The sequence below is a fragment of the Podarcis vaucheri genome (assembly GCF_965113315.1).
Source record: "Podarcis vaucheri genome assembly, chromosome: 2".
Taxonomy (NCBI): Eukaryota; Metazoa; Chordata; class Lepidosauria; order Squamata; family Lacertidae; genus Podarcis; species Podarcis vaucheri.
In genome coordinates, this window is record NC_138760.1 from 16,064,231 (window position 1) to 16,082,613 (window position 18,383).

General features: G+C 43.7%; 1 protein-coding gene across 1 annotated transcript in view; it reads right to left on the reverse strand.

Moving 5' to 3' along the window:
- The window catches only part of LOC309526539 (homeobox protein Hox-D3-like), a 91,785-nt gene that overhangs the window by 7,294 nt on the left and 66,108 nt on the right, over window positions 1–18,383 (reverse strand). The window contains exons 4-6 of the mRNA XM_082212758.1: window positions 5,907–6,085; window positions 3,008–3,106; window positions 1,102–1,516 (exon numbers count right to left, since the gene is read on the reverse strand). The gene's annotated coding sequence lies outside the window, so the exon portion shown is untranslated. The remainder of the gene's footprint in view (window positions 1–1,101; window positions 1,517–3,007; window positions 3,107–5,906; window positions 6,086–18,383) is intronic.

An 18,383-nucleotide genomic window follows, 5' to 3' on the forward strand; every position in this document is an offset into this window, starting at 1 on the left:
GGGAATGCAGAAAAATGCATATACTACTGCTTAGAGTTAGACCAGGGGTCGGCAAACTTTTTCAGCAGGGGGCTGGTCCACTGTCCCTCAGACCTTGTGGGGGGCCGGACTATATTTTGGAAAATGAAAATAAAAATGAATGGATTCCTGTGCCCCACAAATAACCCAGAGATACATTTTAAATACTGTAAAAGCACACATTCTGCTCATGTAAAAACACCAGGCAGGTCCCACAAATAACCCAGAGATGCATTTTAAATAAAAGGATACATTCTACACATGTAAAAACACGGTGATTCCCGGACAGTCCGCGGGCCGGATTGAGAAGGCAATTGGGCCGGATCCAGCCCCTGGGCCTTAGTTTGCCTACCCATGAGTTAGACCAACCTTCCCCAATCTGATGCCTCCTTTGGACTATAACCCCCATCAGACCCAACCAACATGGCCAGTGGTCAGGGATAATGGAAACAGTAGCACCAGATCGTGGAAGACTGGCTTAGGTAGATGAAGCATTCATGATTTCACATTGATAAGCGCATCTTCATGGAAAGAAAAACATGGTAAGTTATTCTAGAGAGCCACTTTCTCCTAAAATGTTCCAATTTCAGGCAGTGGTGAAAGTACACAATGGAGAAAACCTGTCCCAATCCAGAGCCCTCAAACTTAAGCTCTATACAAAAAATATTCTCTAGCTATGTGTGATAGTGACTCTCACTTCTCCTCTATGGATGGGAAGTCGGAGATGCTCTTGCAAGCTCCATAACCTCCAGCAAGAGCTTCAGCCCATGCTCTGTATGCAGAGAGTACTGGCATTTCTAGTAAAAAAAAAAAGATCATGTGATGGGAAAGACCTTTGCTTGAGACCCTGGAGAGCACTGGTCAGTGCTAGGCTAGATGGACCTGGCATGAGGAACCTCTAAAAAGGGGTTCAGATGAGGCATTGCTGTCCCTGTGGAAATAGCCATTGTGGAACATTCTCTCCCCTCTTTGCTCACCATCTACCTGTTCAGGAGGGCAATGGAGATGAATGTATCAGCAGTACAGATTAATTGCAAGCCCTCTTTATTAAGGAATTTGTTAATCTGGGAAATGGATCCTTACCGAAAGAGACAGCAGGGGAAGAGTAATAAATTGCATCCTTGTCACTTGTAAACAGCCTTTCCCATCCTAAACAGCTGGCCTGGGGACAAAATGCAAGCATTGGGTGTGTGAAGTCCTGTCTGCCGCATTTCCAGCAATTTGACTTGTTTGGGCCCGAACGTGTCACTCTTTGGAAGTCACCATCACACCTCCCTTGGCTTTCCTGGATAGCTTGAGGTTGCGTCATCACCACCAAAGGCACCTTCCTTGAAGAGCCCCTTCAAGAATGCTGGCTGGTTCCTTCTCTCCTCACCCTGCACACCCTCAGCGGAAAGAAAGAAGGGCTGATGACAGCTTGTTGAGTGACTTGTTTGCAAGAGATGAAGTGATAGCAAGCCCAGCCTCTGATGCGTATGCCTCCTCTCAACGCTAGTTCCTTATGCATAAGGAAAAAGCAAACAGATAAGAAAGTTCAGAGGAACTTGAGGGTTCAGGAAGACTTGCCTGACATCACACGTGCGCAAACAAGCTTTGGAAACCACACAACTTATCCGTATAAAAATAATGCTACTATTTGCCTTTTTTATGGAGCCATCAGTTCTTAATCTACCATGGACCTACCTCATCCAACCACCTGAATAACTCAAGTTCAGAGGGCCTTTTATCTAGCTTTATTTACAATTTTGTTTCCTAGGGCAGGGGTGGGGATACCAGCTGGACTCAAGCGCCCATCAGCTCCAGGCAGCATAGCCAATGGTCAGAAATGATGGGCAAGTCCCAACATTCAAGCAGCATAAGGGGAGGCACATTTTCTCTACCCCAGCCCTGCGGATTTAGACTAGACATGAGATTGACCAGGGCATTTTTGGTTCACTAGCAAGCAGAACTGAAGCAAATGCAGAGAAAAAGATTTGAATTGTTGCATGGGAATCATGCAGGTCAAACGTTTATCAAAAAATGATGGGTAAGGTGTTGGATGACTCCCTTTTCAAAACTGTCAATCTTTCTAAGGTGCTTTAATGGGTCATCATGTCAGCCTTCCCTCAACCTGGTGCCCTCCACATGCTCTGTACTACAACTCCCATCAGCCCCAGAATGGGGTTCTGTGCCCAAAGCAAAGTTGCAGCAATCACAATGATTCTGAGTTCAAAGTCAACAGGGTTTGTTTGTTTTTAAGAAGGATATTCATGAACTTTCAAGATCCAGGAAACGTTCCATTTCAGCACTCAGCAGCACTAAAATTTCCAAAAGGTAAAGGGACCCCTGACAATTAAGTCCAGTCACAGACGACTCTGGGGTTGTGGCGCTCATCTCACTTTACTGGCCGAGGGAGCCGGAGTTTATCCACAGACAGTTTTTCCGGGTCATGTGGCCAGCAGGACTAAGCTGCTTCTGGTGAACCAGAGCAGCGCACAGAAATGCCGTTTACCTTCCCGCCGGAGTAGTACCTATTTATCTACTTGCACTTTGACTTGCTTTCAAACTGCTAGGTTGGCAGGAGCTGGGACCGAACAATGGGAGCTCACCCCGTTGCAGGGATTCGAACCGCCAGCCTTTTGATTGGCAAGCCCAAACGGCACAGTGGCTTAACCCACAGCGCCACCTGCATCCCATTTCCAAACCCTTCCATAAATCACAACAGAGGTTTGATTTGTTCCCATTTCAAAAAGATCTTCTTGATTGGCTTTTTATTACAAAGACGTGGCGATAATAGCAGTTCTGGGAGAAGCAAGTTGACTTCCAGGACCTTTTATAGGAGGAATGGGAAGTACTTTGTGGTTTTCCACTTGTTTTTGGACTCCAACTCCCATCATCCCTTACCATTGGTTATGCTGGCTGGAGCTGAAGAGAGTTGTGAGTACATAAGCTCTAGAAGGCCACAAGTTCCCACCATTGCTATCTTACAGTATGAGGATCATCTACGTACCTGGATCTAAAAGGAAGAGAAGGGTGGCTTGATCTGGCAAGCAGGCAGTGTCTGGTGATGTTTCCCCTAACTCTTTGGCTTCCATATCCCCTACAGATCCTACAGTGAGAAAGTGGGATAGTAAAGATCTGAGGACCACATGTTTGATAATGAAAACTAGTGAGGGTACAGTGGCCATTGTAGACTTGGAAATGCTTTGCTTCTCAGAGGCCTGACATTTATTGCCTTTTCTTAATTTGTTCTCTTTTTTTTTAATAATATTTTTTATTGGTTTTTTTTTCCCCAGATAAAGATTGTTCAGCAAGTTATACAGAAAGCTTATACATTTACAGAAAGAAAAAGAAAAAAGAAAGAAAAAGAAAAGAAATTAGTTATTTCCATGCTTGTTCCAGTCCACTATCGAACTTCCCCACGTCTCCCCCGCATTGCATTCTTAGCAAATAAAATTTCAACAAATTATATCCTTGTTTCATACGTTTCTTTCTTTTACCTTAAAGCTTACTTTTTAGTTTAAATTACATATTGTCATATTACTTTAATCAGCCCATATAATTATCTTTCCAACCTTTAAACATTTATTCTTTTCATTAATTCATTATTTAATTTCATTGTCCTTCACTCTCATTGCTGGGAGCTGTTTTCTCCAAATCGTGCAAAATCTTATAATTCATATAATTTATAAAACTTTTGCAAATAGTCCTTAAATTTTTTCCACTCCTCCTCCATTGCTTCTTCTCCCAAGTGTCGGATCCTGGCAGTCATCTCAGCCAATTCCATGTAGTCCATAAGCTGCGTTTGCCATTCTTCCAGTGTGGGCAAATCTTGAGTCTTCCAGTATTTTGCTATAAGAATCCTTGCTGCTGTAGTTGCATACATAAAAAACGTTCTATCCTTCTTTGACACCTTTTGGCCGACAATGCCCAAGAGGAAGGCCTCTGGTTTCTTAGGGAAGGTGTACTTAAACACCTTTTTTAACTCGTTATATATCATTTCCCAGAAGGCCTTCACTTTAGGGCATGTCCACCACAGGTGAAAGAATGTCCCTTCGGCCTCTTTACACTTCCAACATCTATTGTCAGTCAAATGGTATATCTTTGCTAGTTTGACTGGGGTCATGTACCACCTGTATATCATTTTCATGATGTTTTCTTTCAGGGCATTACATGCCGTAAATTTCATACCGGTGGTCCATAACCTTTCCCAGTCTTCAAACATGATGTTGTGCCCAATATCTTGAGCCCACTTTATCATGGCCGATTTAACTGTCTCATCCTGAGTATTCCATTTAAGCAGCAAGTTATACATTCTAGACAATAACTTAGTCCTAGGTTCTAACAATTCTGTCTCTAGTTTCGATTTTTCCACCTGGAAACCTGTATTTTTTTTATCCGTCTTAAATACCTCTTGAATTTGGGCATAATGAAACCAATCTTGCACCTTGTCTTTTAATTTTTCAAAACTCTGTAATCTCCAGTTGTCTCCAATTTTTTCTATTATTTCGCCATATGTCGGCCAACCGGCCTCCATATTGGATCTTTTCCGCGCCTTGGCCTCCACTGGTGAAAGCCACCTCGGGGTCTTACTTTCTAACAAGTCCTTATATTTTGTCCAGACTATAAAAATTGCTTTTCTGACAATATGGTTTTTGAACATTTTATGTGTTTTTACCTTGTCGTACCACAAATAGGCATGCCATCCTAAAGAATTGTTAAACCCTTCCAGATCTAGGACATCAGTGTTCTTAAGTAAAAGCCAATCTTTCATCCAGCAGAAGGCTGCAGCTTCATAATATAACCTTAAGTCTGGCAGGGCAAACCCCCCTCTTTCTTTTGCATCAGTTAAAATTTTAAACTTTATTCGGGGCTTTTTGCCCTGCCAAACAAACTTCGAGATATCCTTCTGCCACTTCCCAAAACATTCCACTCTGTCCACGATCTGTAAGGCTTGAAACAAAAATAACATCTTTGGCAACACATTCATTTTTATCACTGCTATTCGGCCTTTTCTTAATTTGTTCTTAATGTGCCAGCAGTGAACACTTGTGATATATACACAGCACACTCATGAAAAACAAAGGCAAGTATCCAAGACTGATTCTGCACAGGGTATACTCATTAAAGTTAATAGACATGACTTGGATTCATACATTTCAATGGGTCGATTCTGAATGGAAGTTAGCTGGATACATACAACGCAAGAGTGGTGAGATACATACTACACCAGGGTATCAACATTATTTCAGTAGTTGGTTCATTTCATGTTTGTTTGCTTGCTTTATTTCAAATGTTCATATCCTGCCTTTCATCAGTATTAATTCCAAGGCCTACACTTATCTCAAACAGTTGCAGTAGCAGCTACACGATCCTAGTAGCAGCAGCTGTGGCTGTTGATATGCTAGGAGTCCTCTCAGCTGTCTTTCTCAACCTTTTAAAACTATCTTCAAAAACTTAGTCTGGAAAATTTACATACCACTTCATCTCTGTTTATAGGGGATGTGAGTCAGCAAAAAAATAAAAAATCAACAGATCATACCATATAGAAATGGGGTTCCCTAACTAATGAACCTCAGACAGGCACTCTAAATATGGAATCGTAGGGTAGAACTTCATTATTTTTAGCTTAGTCAGCACATTACATTATATCCAAGAAACATATAATTAAAATAGCCATTTATGGTGCATTCAGAAAGAGGGGAGGGCAAATTACACCCTTGAGATTACATGGGGGCAAGCACTTAGATCTTGCATTTTTTGCAAGCCATACATTCCCCACCCTTTGATGGGAAAAAATGACTTAGTTGAATTAAAGCAGTGGGCTAATTTGTGTAAATACAAGGGTATTTTCTTATATTTGGGTTGTTAATTGGATTGCTTTTCAACATCAATGAACCACAACTTACTTATGGCTTTCACAGCAACCTCGAACAAAAATGAAACCATCAGATGGCCCTCTCCAAAGAACTGAAAAGGTGCCCTTTCACATATCCTAATACTGTGGTACAGTATATCAGTGGAGAGAGAATATCCCCACATGTTTCCACAAACAGAGGGCTACCAAACACAGGACTGGCTTGCGAAGCTAAAAAGTGAAAAAGGCAAGATGTTTTATTAGACACCACCCTCTGGATGAAAGAGCGTCATTACATCCGCAGCATCGGGAAAAGAATCAACTGCTAAATCCTGGAAAATTGAAAGGAAAATAAGGGAAAATAAACCACAAGAAGGTAACTCATCACAAAGCCTTTAAGATGCAGCAATACAGAGATACCTGCCTCCCAAATCGAATGGGCCCTCAATTGTCATCTTAAACCAAGTCAGCTGAATGAATGGTGCAAACAGATAACTATCAGATTTGGTGTCATCCAAATCATACACAGCTTCCCCCAAGGAATCCTGTGAACTACAGTCTACTCCTCGCAGGGCTACAATTCCCAGCACCCTTTAACAAACTACAATTCCCAGGATTCTTTGGGGGAAAGCCAAGTGCTTTAAATGTATGGTATGGAAGGAGAAGCCTCTCATACTATTCGTGTGACACTGAATTCCACTCCCAGTGTCTACATAGAATAGAATCAAGTGGTGCAGCTGTTCTCCAGCCTGCAGGTGACAATTTTGTATGTTTAAATGCTCCCCCCATGGAGGGAGAACTCTTCCTTTATGCAGGAAAAACACACACGCAAGGAGACGTTTGTCAGGGGAAAGGGGGGAAACCATACTCATTTTCAACATGGAAGGAGTTTTATTTTCCCATAAGGCGACATTCATCCATGCAAGTTCCCCACTTCCCCTGAAACCTAAAGAGGTATAGTCTAAAAATAGCTTTCTGCATTCTGCTAAATGTGTAAACTGGGTCTAAGTTCAACACTGCCTCTAACAGTCTGCACTTAAGCAAAACAATTTATTTGGCTGACCACTGGCTCCAAGCTGGCGGAAATGAATGATGCATACTGGGCAGAGGGAGAAATGATAGTTGGGATTGGCATCTTAGATTTATTCCCATCTTTCCTAACATTTCCCTTGAATAAATAAGAGACAGAGTGAAGATAAATGGAATAAGTTACAGCGAAAGTCCAAAAAGAGACAAATGTCGACTCAGCACACACTATGGGAATGGCAATGTTATTTTTCTCTCTGTATAAATGCTGGCTTTCTCAGAGATACACCAGTGAATGTTGTTGGCGTTTGACAGTTATCCACAAAGCAGATAGGTGTCGCAAACCTAGCACTGCTATGTTAAGCATCACCAGGGAATATCACCAGGATAAACTCAGGTAGGTAGCCGTGTTGGTCTGACGCAGTCAAAATAAATAAATTTCGACCAGGATAAGCTGAATTGTTAACAATTGTCAACAATTTCTGGGAAAGTATGACCCAGCAATCTATGCATGCAGGACCCCACATCTCATCTTAATGCCAAAGTTCACTGGTGAACCCCTAGACAATTTCTTCAAAATGGGATTATTAGATGTTTTCTAGAGATTTGATTGCTTGATTAATGAGAGGCTGTTTAAATTGTTTTGGCTGTTTTAAATAATAGCAGATAGGCATCAAGTGCTGTGCCCTCTGGCCCATCATTTGAAAGATCTAATAATAATAGTAATAATAATAATAATAATAATAATAATAATAATAATAATAATAATACAGTCATACCTCGGGTTAAATATGCTTCGAGTTGAGCGCATTCGAGTTGGGCTCCTTGGCAACCCGGAAGTAACGGAGCGCGTTACTTCCATGTTTCGCCGCTTGCACATGCGCAGACGCTCAAAATGACATCACACGCATGTGCAGAAGTGGCAAAAAGCGACGCACGCGTGTGAAAACGTGCCATCACTAGTTATGTTTACCTCTAGATGTGAACGGGGCTCCGGAATGGATCCCGTTCGCATCTAGAGGTACCACTGTAATAATAATAACAACTGTATTATTTATATGCCACCCATCTGGCTGGGTTTCCTATTGGCAGATTTCAGGGACAGCCTTTTCTACGGTGCCCCTGTCTATGTGATCTGAAAACATTGCCAAATTTGTATTGGAAAAGGTCCATAGTTCAGTGGTAGAGCAACTGCTTTGCATGCAGGTTCAATCCCCAACATCTCCTGTTTGATCTGGGAATATTCCCTGCCTGAAACCATGATGAGCCCCTGACTGGGCAATGTCTGAGTGAGTTGATTCAGTATAAGGAAGCTTCCTGTTTTCCCATATGATCCCACCCAGCAACATAAATTTTTCTGGATGCCTTGCGATGAATAAATTTAAAACAAAATCCAAAGTAAAACATAGAAGGATTAAAAGGCATTTGGACTCTTCCTAAGATGTGTTGCGTTTGTTTTGCTTTATTATTTAAAGCATTTCATTGTTGTAAGCTTGTAATTCTTTTCTAAATATTATAAACAGGGATATAAAGAATTAAAATATGATACATACATACATACATACATCTTCTAAATAAATAAAAATAATGGAATTCACCAGAGACTGTCAACAGTTACCTCTCCTATCAGGATGTGTTTTGCCAAAATCTCAATTGCCCCTAGCTGGAGAAAATAGAACATTCCATTGATTAGGGAATGGTTACTAAATGTGGCAGGTATGGGCAAGTTTAATGATGTTGTTAAAGTTTAGGGCAAACAGACAGTTGACAAATGTTCTAGAAGAAAAATTGAAACCTTAATTGGAAGGCAGAGAAAATAAAGTTAACCCTATTATTCTCTCAGCAAGGATGGTATAAGGGAAAGTTGGAAGGTATTTATGATGCCCCATGTAAATAATATTTGGAGCTACATTAGGCAACAGTACTTTCCCTTTTTCATCTTCTGTGGATACAGTGGTACCTCGCAAGACGAATGCCTCGCAAGACGAAAAACGCGCAAGACGAAAGAGTTTTCCGTTTTTTGAGTCGTTCCTCAAGACAAATTTCCCTATGGGCTTGCTTCGCAAGACGAAACATCTTGCGAGTTCTTGTGAGTTTGTTTCCTTTTTCTTAAAGCCGCTAAGCCGTTAATAGCCGCTAAGCCGCTAATAGCCGTGCTTCGCAAGACGAAAAAACCGCAAGACGAAGAAACTCGTGGAATGGATTAATTTCGTCTTGTGAGGCACCACTGTATTTTAATACAAATGGGAAACTACAAAGGAAACTTGCTGAATTGGGTCCACAGTACTGAAAGGCTTATCCTTGGAAATGGATACTTTCTAGAAGTGGGATCAGATCCCACTGGATGTTGCCCTGTAAAATGTGTGTGGATTAAGTCCTCAGACCATCTGCAATCTATTGCCACCTGCATCCTTTTCCATAGGGCAAAATACGTGCCTCTCATAGCCAAAGAACTGAAGTATAATGCATATATAAGCTGTAAAGTGCAGTATATCCTATGTTGTTGTTGTTTAGTCATTTAGTCGTGTCCGACTCTTCGTGACCCCACGGACCAGAGCACACCAGGCACTCCTGTTTTCCACTGCCTCCTGCAGTTTCGTCAAACTCATGCTGGTAGCTTCAAGAACACTATCCAACCATCTCGTCCTCTGTCATCCCCTTCTCCTTGTGCCCTCCATCTTTCCCAACATCAGGGACTTTCCCAGGGAGTCTTCTCTTCTCATGAGGTGGCCAAAGTATTGGAGCCTCAGCTTCAGGATCTGTCCTTCCAGTGAGCACTCAGGGCTGATTTCCTTCAGAATGGAGAGGTTTGATCTTCTTGCAGTCCATGGGACTCTCAAGAGTCTCCTCCAGCACCATAATTCAAAAGCATCAATTCTTTGGGGATCAGCCTTCTTTATGGTCCAGCTTTCACTTCCATACATCACTACTGGGAAAACCATAGCTTTTACTATACGGATCTTTGTTGGCAAGGTGATGTCTCTGCTTTTTAAGATGCTGTCTAGGTTTGTCATTGCTATATCCTATAGACTTATACATATTCACCCCCCTGGTTGTTTTTTTGCCTTGCTTTTATCCATGAGGGATCACTTTACAGCCCATTTCAATCCACCTTCTTTAATCAGAAATAAGTGCGACTGATTTCCACGAGATTTGCTTGCCTAGGAAGAATGCACAGAATTGTAACATATTCCAGACTAGCCCAGACACAAAGCAAGAAAGAGTACCTAGCATGAGCAGGTGAAGTCAGCCACAAGACAATTAGCGAACAGCACAAACAGGACTCAAAATCTACCCAAAGCAGATGGCTCTGGGTCACAAAGCAAGCCAAGCCTCAGATCAAGTGAACCCATGGCAGCCAATTTAATAGATTCTGTCTTGTGATTAATTCTTGTACCTTTATCAATTCATGAGCCCTTCCCCGCTAAAAAACAAAACAAAAACCATTTATTACTCCTCAAATAAAAGGACCAGTCATCCACGTTCTCCCTTCCCTACTGCTCTCCTTCCTTCCATTTAGGGATGGGTGAACCTGTCGATTTTGTTTTCTCTGTTCTCATTTTTCCACATATTTGTGTGTGTGTGTGTGTTTCAAAAGTCCTAATGAAGAGTCACCCGCATTTTAGTGTGAATTTATTCTGCTATACACATTTTAAACGCAGTTTTGTCCAATCCACACATTTTTTTTGCAAAACATTTTCCTCTATTATAATATATTTTTCTATGCTATTTTCACTAATAAGTGTATGTTTTAAGCACACTGGGCCCTGTTATATTCATTTATATATATATATATTACTTGGCTGGAGAACTGCGCTGCAAAATTCAGAAAAATGCAAAATTCAACGAATGACTCCGTTCAGGCAGGCAGGAGACTCTCCACCATGTGGCTCAGTTCCTTCCTTTGCCACCAGTAAGCACAGTCCTGCTTCTCCCTCCCCTACCAACCAATTGGAAGGGAAGAAGAAGAGGCAGAGCAGCACAACCACAAATGTGGGTAGGCAGGGGGAGAGGTATGTTCGGGAACTTCCTCACCCCCATATTGCAGTTAAGCTGCGCTGAGTGAAACCTATCAGTGAGGGACTTGACTGTCTAGAGATCTGGGTGGGCAAGTGGTATCACCTCTGTGTGGGGTCCAGTCCCCAGCAGCTTTCCAGAAACCTGGTACAACAGGTTCAGGTGTATAGCACCTCTTGGAAGCCAGCTGTTTTCCCATCACAGTGTACAACGTACGTACATCAGACATTTTAGGAGCCCTGGGTGAGACATCAAAATAGAAGCTCCTCCAGCTCCATGCTGGAGCAATTCAGTCTCTGGTCGCTTCCCAGCCCCCACGCATCCAGGTCAGATCCCATCCAGGATATATTCACACACAGTCCCATCAGTTATCCCTTTCAGGCTGGAGTCATCAGATAGCATTCTCCCTCTGTGCTTCTCTACAGTTCCTGAGCCTGGACTCCACATCATCACAGATGATTCCGCTCTCACACACATCCCATTTCCAGCTTTGAAGCCACTCAACTCCTTCTCCCACCTCTATGCAGTACTATTTTTCTAGGAAAGGAGGTACTGGAACTCACCACGACTGCCTCCCTTGTTCTCTTACAATGGCAATGGTGCCCACCTGAGAGGTGCCAGAACTGAGTTCCAGTGAGTTCTGGCTAGGGGAAAAACCCTGTTTCTGCTGTCGATCCATTCCTTGCCTGCCTGTAACCTAGACAGCATCTTAAAAAGCAGAGACATCACCTTGCCAACAAAGATCCGTATAGTTAAAACTATGGTTTTCCCAGTAGTGATGTATGGGAGTGAGAGATGGACCATAAAGAAGGCTGATCGCCAAAGAATTGATGCTTTTGAATTATGGTGCTGGAGGAGACTCTTGAGAGTCCCATGGACTGCAAGAAGATCAAACCTATCCATTCTGAAGGAAATCAGCCCTGAGTGCTCACTGGAAGGACAGATCCTGAAGCTGAGGCTCCAATACTTTGGCCACCTCATGAGAAGAGAAGACTCCCTGGGAAAGTCCCTGATGTTGGGAAAGATGGAGGGCACAAGGAGAAGGGGACGACAGAGGACGAGATGGTTGGACAGTGTTCTCGAAGCTACCAACATGAGTTTGACCAAACTGTGGGAGGCAGTGGAAGACAGGAGTGCCTGGCGTGCTCTGGTCCATGGGGTCACGAAGAGTCGGACACGACTAAACGACTAAACAACAACAACATTGGTAGGGTGCTAGAGCATTGGCCTTGCATGCAGGAGGCCTCAAGTTCAATCCCCAGCAACTCCAGGTAGAACTGGGAAAAGGCCCCTAGATGAAAACCCTGGAGAATGACTGCCAGTCAGCACAGGCCACACTGATCTAGATGGAGTATGCATATAGACATTGTGCCTTTTCATCCCATGAATTTGTGTAACCCCCTTTTTAAATCCATTGAAGGTGGCGCAGCTCACCAGACAGGGAAAGCAACTAACTCATGACTCAGGAAAGCGTTGCTCAGGACTGTACCAAAAAATAAAATAAAAAATGAGGGGTTGACAAACATCTGGCAGGCTGCAGCTTATGGGGCTGCATTGAGTTGCTGGGTCCTAAGTTGTGCAAGCTTTACCCAGATCACCCAACGATGCGGCTAGCCCTATGGAATGAATTACTCTTTCCCCCCTGTGCTCCAATTTCCCCTCTCTCAACCCAACATGGCCTCCACCGACAGAGCCCTTCTGTCCCTCTTTATTAGAATAACAGGATTATAATATTAACAAGTCTGTTTATTTCACTCAGTAATTAATAAGGAAAAGGCAGACGAACAACTTGCCTGCCTGTTGCTAATTAATGCAGTGTTACGAGGATGGCATTGACACGGTGGGGAGCCCGGGCGCCTGTGATGTTTAATGAATGTTATGCAACCCTTAGTGTTATTTAATTTAATAGGAGAATTAATATTGGGATGGAAAGAAATTGCCTCTGCTCTGCAGATGGGGAGAGGGATGCCACATTCATCTTGCTTTATTCAAAGCATCAGCCCACCGAGCGAACCTCTTAAAGGCTATTTGATTACACAGTAATGGGCATATTTGGCCTTGGTGGCAGTAGGCAGGAGCAAAGGCCTGGGCACCTTTGATAGCAGAACAAATGAAATACACACGTAACCCTTCACCCAGTGCAATCCGCTGATAAAGTTCCCCAGTCTTAATTCGATCTGTAAAGATTAGTCCGGCAATAAAAAGTATTGCAAAGCTGATGTCCATGGAGTCTCCCAGGGCATTTGACAAATGGCTTTATGACAGTAATAGGAGAATTAGAATGCGACATTAAAAATCCATGCTGTTTAGTCGAGCTAAACTTCACCAAAAGAACAGCGGCGGCATTGGAGGACTGCTCATCCTCTTCCTCCTTGGACGTTGCAGTGAAGCTACACAGAAGCTTGCTGTGGCCTCTTTTAACGGGTACGCGAGGCTGGCGTGCCAATAAATAACCAGGATTTATAAAACACTTGGCTGCCTATTTATTTATTTAGCATTGCTGTTATCGCTGTTTGCTCAGCTCCTGTGGCCTGACACTGAGACACTGCATCTCCATACACAAAGCCAAGAGGTTTTACGGCATGCTAAATAGATGTTCTATTGCGCTGCATATTATCCTAAGTGATGCTTGTTATTGGATGATTGTATCATTTCCACCGCCTCGTCATCACTCCAGAGCATTTATATAGTAATGGTTTGACTACTCTCAGATGATATTATCTACCAAATGACTCTATTTACACCCTCGGCAGTCTGTCGCTAAACTAACTGCCCTGGGATGCAGTCGGTGTTGTTGGTCTCACAGCAGAGTTGGGTGGGATAACCCATCAGTTGGGGTTTATGCACCAACGGAATTGGGACCAGGTTTTTTGGAGGAATCCATCTGCACCGCTGTGTGAGGTGGCATCAAGATGTTGAGAAGTGCAAAGAAGGGCAGGAAGGTAATACCTCTAGCGCTTACATTACATCCATTCATGGCAGTACCTCACACTGCTTAGTATCAATGGACCAATTCTTTCATGCGTTCAGATGAATTCTCATGACTTGGGCACATGACTCTGAATGACTCAAAGCTGAATCTGTTCTAAAGGGTCCCCCAAGCCCCCAGAACAGATTTAGGGAGGGTGTGGTCCAGGAAGTCCCATTGCACAATTACAAATCCTTGCGCTGACAGAACGACTTAGTTGGATACCTCCCTTACTTTATAATCTACCTTGGGCTTCATGAGAGATGGGAGACAGAATATAAATGTAAGGAAAATAAATAATAATCTCAAGTGTAGAAAGCACAAAGTGATGTTGATGCAGTACTGTCAATTGTGAATGGTGCTCATATTCATATACAGTGGTACCTCAGGTTATGAACGAGATTCGTTCCGGAGGCCTGGCCGTATCCCGAAGATTTCGTAACCGGAGGACCGCTACTGTGCATGCGCAAAGTGGGCAGGGTGCTTCTGCACACGTGCGAGCGGCAAACCCACTTTCGGGTTTGCCGCGTTCACAACCTGAAGATTACATTACCCGAAGGTAACATAACCTGAGGGTCCACAGTATATAAACGACTGGATTTTCCTGCATTAAGCATGGTAAAGGTAAAAGGACCCCTGACCATTAGGTCCAGTTGTGGCTGACTCTGAGGTTGCAGCGCTCATCTCGCTTTACTGGCCGAGGGAGCCGGTGTACAGCTTCCAGGTCATGTGGCCAGCATGACTAAGCCGCTTCTGGCGAACCAGAGCAGCGCACGGAAATGCCATTTACCTTCCCGCCGGAGCAGTACCTATTTATCTACTTGCACTTTGATGTGCTTTCGAACTGCTAGGTTGGCAGGAGCTGGGACCGAGCAACGGGAGCTCACCCTGTCGTGGGGATTCAAACCGCCAACCTTTTGATCGGCAAGTCCTAGGCTCTGTGGTTGAACCACAGTGCCAACCACATCCCTATTAAGCATGGTAGGGGAGACCAAAAAGGAACAGGCATCCATTTCCATGTTTGCTACCAGGAAAAGGGGCTGTACTTGATGATGGTGCTTTTTGCATCTGAATTTATAAAATATTATTTGCACGCCACCCCAATCTTTGAGCAGTGTGAGATTCCAGGGGTTCCTGGCATTCACCCAAGGTTCATGTTTCCTTTTGGGAATGAGGCACAGCGGAGACTTTGGCGTCCTTGTGATGTGTTTATTTACACATATATAAAACCTGAACTTATGACAGAGCAGTTCACTGCATTAACACCCCAAGAGCGGCTTGTTTCTACCATAGTAGCTGCCTTTGATTCCACATCAAACATTGTGTTCTGCCTCTCTGGCTTTTCCGTCTGCAGTTTTTTCAACTCTAAGCTCTGGCTTCCTCCTTCTCACTACCTGCAAGCTAGAGGAGGGACTCCACCCATTTGCATTTTGGCACAGAACCCCTTCTCCTAATGGCTTATCACCTTTCCTTTGTTTTTGTAATGGCCCTTCACCCAGGCCATTGAGATGAGCAATACCTGATGAGGAAACTAGCCTGGCTTGTATTTTAACACTTGCTAGGGTTATAGGAGGTTCTTCTTGGGAGAAAAGCAGTGACAAACCTAGACAGCATCTTAAAAAGCAGAGACATCACCTTGCCAACAAAGGTCCGTCTAGTTAAAGCTATGGTTTCCCCAGTAGTGATGTATGGAAGTGAGAGATGGACCATAAAGAAGGCTGATTGCCAAAGAATTGATGCTTTTGAATTATGGTGCTGGAGGAGACTCTTGAGAGTCCCATGGACTGCAAGAAGACCAACCTCTCCATTCTGAAGGAAATCAGCCCTGAGTGCTCACTGGAAGGACAGATCCTGAAGCTGAGGCTCCAATACTTTGGCCACCTCATGAGAAGAGAAGACTCCTTGGAAAAGCCCCTGATGTTGGGAAAGATGGAGGGCACAAGGAGAAGGGGATGACAGAGGACGAGATGGTTGGATAGTGTTCTCGAAGCTACCAGCATAAGTTTGACTAAACTGTGGGAGGCAGTGGAAGACAGGGGTGCCTGGCGTGCTCTGGTCCATGGGGTCACGAAGAGTCGGACAGGACTAAACGACTAAACAACAACAACAGGATTATAGGGATTAGAAGTCTGGCAACCACAACCTCATAAAAATAATTATAAAATGACCATGGTAGTTGATTCCTTAAGGGCTACTAATAGCTAACCTAGCTAGTTGTTACCAAAGTCTAGGCTAGTAAGCTGTTCCTTATTTCAGGAAACAGTTCCTTGTTTAGCGTTAATATTTCATATTACTAAATAAGGAGCCATTTGTTGAAATAAGGAACAGGTGGAAAGCCTATCTAAACCTCACTATGGAAGGTACCTAAAGCTACAATTAACTGACAAGTGGGAGAAGGTGGTGAAACTGGTTTGCTCATTGGGAGTAAAAGGAGATATGTGTCTCCCAGGAGAACTGCAAAAGAAAGTGATGGGGAGAAAGCAATTCTACATTTTTTGCAGCCAAGTAGGCAGAAGAGATGTATTGCTACCGTCCTGGGAATAGTACTGTCCCTTTGTGTGTTTTCTTGCCCACTACCTATTTGAATTGTACGTTTGAAAATAAACCAATATTTCTAAGCACCATCAATAACCAACATCCTCTCCTCCGATGGAAATTCACCTTGCTTTAGGTGATTGGCAGACTTGGGCAAAGTGGCCAGATAGGTCTAGTTACACCATCAGGCTTGCAATTCCTCACCTCCTGCTTTAGACAGTTTCTATAGTAGGTTGCTATTGGTTCCATTGTACAGGCTGGGCAAACTGAGGCTGAAAGCATATGCCATGCCCACTGTTGGCTGCCTTAAAGTGGCATGCAGTTCTGGTTCTTCATAAAACATGAACCCTTCCCATTAGTACTCAGCCAAACCTGCTCCCTTTTTTCAGGAACATTTCCAGTAGTATTGGAAAACCCTTCTTTTTTGCATTTTTACCCTCAGTACCCCTTGAAAAAATATATCCAGTTACTTGTTCTAAAACATGCATAGACACACAGAGACAGTTTGCCTCCCTTTAGCGTTCTGGCAGCAGATTGCTTTAGCCTATCTGTGAAGCCAAACACATCTTTGAGCTTGATGACAGAAGTCAACTAGGCTCAGAGCACTGCAGACACTGAGTACAATACAGACAAAAATCAGATATATGGAACAGGGAGTAGCATTACTCCTCTCAAGCGCCAGTGGAGGCCTTTGTAGCAAGCCATTTGCAAGCTGTGGTTATAGTTTTGCCCATTAGTATTGGGGTGGGGGTGGGGTTAAGGGCTGCTGAAGCATTCATTACTGAAATCCTGAGCCTGCAATGGACCAAGGATCCCTCCTGACCTTTCTATCATGCTAGATACAATTGAGTTAGTGCTGAATTTTGATTTAATTCCAGGAATGGAGTTATAATTCGCTTATAGCAGACATTTTCCTGAAAATACATGCATCAGAACACTGCAGGAAGGTAGGGGTGATTGCACAAGCGATACTAACTTTGAGAAAGACATTAACAAACAGCACCCCCCCTTTAGAGATTCTACTCTGCAATAGTTGCAATTTGTTCCTGAATTATGCAAGACGAGGAAGACGGTGGTTTATGGCCTCCAATTATGCCCCAGGATGCTTTACTTATGCTTCAGATAGCTCACAAGCTTTCGAGCCAGAGTAAAACCAATAGAGAAAGAGTTGCTGGAAAGTAACTGCATTACGTGGCACAAACCCACATGATTCTCACGTCCTACTCTCAACTCTTGACTCAAAACAGTTTCCCAAGGTTCTAAGCAGCAATATAAGAAACCTGCTAAACCTGTTTGCAGAGGCAAAAGTGGGAAGAGTGTGCATGCAGGACAAGAGTTGATTCCTCTTTTGAATTGTCTCCAGCTCTCCAAGAAGAATGAGAAGCAACTGTTTGGGTCTCTGCTCATCTTTGCCTGAATACTGGGAGTCCCACCTTTAACAGCAATCTTTGGTCTAGACTGCCAGGAAGATCTCCTATTGAAGCTGCCCAAGGAGACCACATAGGGACGCGGGCGGCGCTGTGGGTAAAACCTCAGTGCCTCGGACTTGCCGATCGTATGGTCGGCGGTTCGAAACCCCACGGCGGGGTGAGCTCCCGTCTTTCGGTCCCAGCTCCTGCCCACCTAGCAATTCAAAAGCACCTCTAAGTGCAAGTAGATAAATAGGTACCGCTTTATAGCAGGAAGGTAAACGGCGTTTCCATGTGCTGTGCTGGCGCTGGCTCGCCAGAGCAGCTTCGTCACACTGGCCACGTGACCCGGAAATGTCTGCGGACAGCGCTGGCTCCCGGCCTCTTAAGTGAGATGAGCGCACAACTCTAGAGTCGGACACGACTGGCCCGTACGGGCAGGGGTACCTTTACCTTTTTAAGGAGACCACAGGAAGCTTTCAAAATGTGATGACTCAAATGTTAACTTAAGAAGAGCCATCTAGTCCAGCATTCTGTTCTCACAGTGCCCATCCAGATGCCCCTTTGTGATACC